The following is a 1,763-nucleotide window of genomic DNA, read 5'->3' on the forward strand; positions in this document are numbered from 1 at the left end:
AGACTTTGGATAACAGGAAGCAAAACCATAAAATAAAGTATATATGCTCTTTAATCTTAATAAGAAATGAACATGTCTGGTAGAGTAAATCTATCTAAGTTCATAAAAGATGGAAAAATGAGCCTTAGAGAAGAATATAACTCAGACAACTTTTGACAAACAACCATGTCATAGAAATGTCAACAAATGTTCTCGATCTGAAAACCCTGTTAAGGGATCACATCTTGGTATGAACGTTCTGAGACAAACCCTTTTTGAAAGAAAAAAGAGAAAAAAGTTGAGTAACGGGTAAGGACTTTGATAACAGGAAGAAAAACCATAAAAAGAAGGATATGCTCTGTAATCATAATAAGAAATGAACACATGGAATATAAAAGTTATCCGAGTCAAAAAAAAGGGAATATAACTTAGGCCACTTCTGAAAAACAACCATGTTATTAGAAATATACTCAGATGTCCTTACTCTAAAAGCCCTAAAAGCCCTAGAGGGACTCCCCATACAAAACTAAGAAAAAGAAGAGACAATAATCACTGAGCCATACCTGGTTATACCTTTTCTACCTCTTCCCATTGGTGGTCTCAATAATAAACTTGGTAGAAAAGATATTAGCCAGATTGGCACCATACCCATTGCTTCCACTGGTGGTCTTCTTCTCAGAGTCATCATAGTTACTACTTGTTAACAGATGCCCAAAGATCATCTCTGGCACATACACGCCCTCCTCCTGGTGAATCTCCATGGGAACACCATCTCCATTGTTGTAAACGTTGATGCAATTATCCTCCATGTTGTTGGTCACCTTCACAGAATCCATGGAGGGGTCTAATTGCTTGTTATCATCCACATTGACGAGTATCTCATCGAAAATCTTGTAAAGACCTATCACATATGAGATTCTCCAGTGAACCATCTCATTGCCTTCATAAACCTAGAGGGATTGGGTATGCTTCTCGATGGAGCTAACATAGGTGTCGGGACGAAGCAGGATGTGCTCCAGCTGAGTCTTCTTCTGGTATGTTTCTTCGCTAGTTTTACCCATGTCATTTATGTTGGCTTGTTGGATGTTGGCGGTATTTCTTGGATGTAATGGCTGCTTTTTATCACTCGCCATGACACAGAGAATGGCTTGACACAAATATTGTGTCCAATGGGGATAGGGGAAAAGGGTTTCTTTGGGTTTTCCAGGCTCTACACAAAATACACAATCCAAACAACCCACACCTCTGTCAAATCCATGTTGTGGATTGTTTGTATTTTAATGGGTTTGAAAAAATAATTATTGATCGAGGTCTTGAGGGAAAGTGTGTTGTTTTGGGAAAATATGAGAAAGATGAGCATTAAATAGTTTTACGGTTTGTGTGGCATAATAATTCGAAAAACAATAGAACTACAACTCTTCTAACTTGACCTCAGAATAGTGAACCCAGATTCTAATTAATTTTTATAACTATGTATTAGTTGTTCAATGATATGAAGGTAGAGTGTTTACACGGATTAAGATTTGGATTTGATTGCAACTTATGCTCTTCAAAATATTGCTCGTAGCATTGGATAAGATTTTATTTTTTCTGTAACCTTCTATATCACAATGATAATGATTTTCCTTGTATCTTATATATATTATAATTATATACTAATGTTACATTCGAGTTACTTAAAAGAATTCAAGAACACTTATACTTGTTATTTTGTGTTTTTGGGTTTGTTTCTAGTGACTATTGTCCTAAATTTTATGACATAATCATGTTATGTTAAAAAAAAT

At 35.5% G+C, this 1,763-nt stretch overlaps 1 pseudogene; it reads right to left on the minus strand.

Moving 5' to 3' along the window:
- Positions 1-557: 557 nt before the first annotated feature.
- LOC149168153 (DNA topoisomerase 2 pseudogene) lies at positions 558-1,112 on the minus strand (annotated as a pseudogene).
- Positions 1,113-1,763: the final 651 nt, after the last annotated feature.

This window comes from Pinus tabuliformis, chromosome 4_2 (assembly GCF_031772625.1).
Source record: "Pinus tabuliformis cultivar Carrire ecotype Pingquan chromosome 4_2, CPIR1, whole genome shotgun sequence".
Lineage (NCBI taxonomy): Eukaryota > Viridiplantae > Streptophyta > Pinopsida > Pinales > Pinaceae > Pinus > Pinus tabuliformis.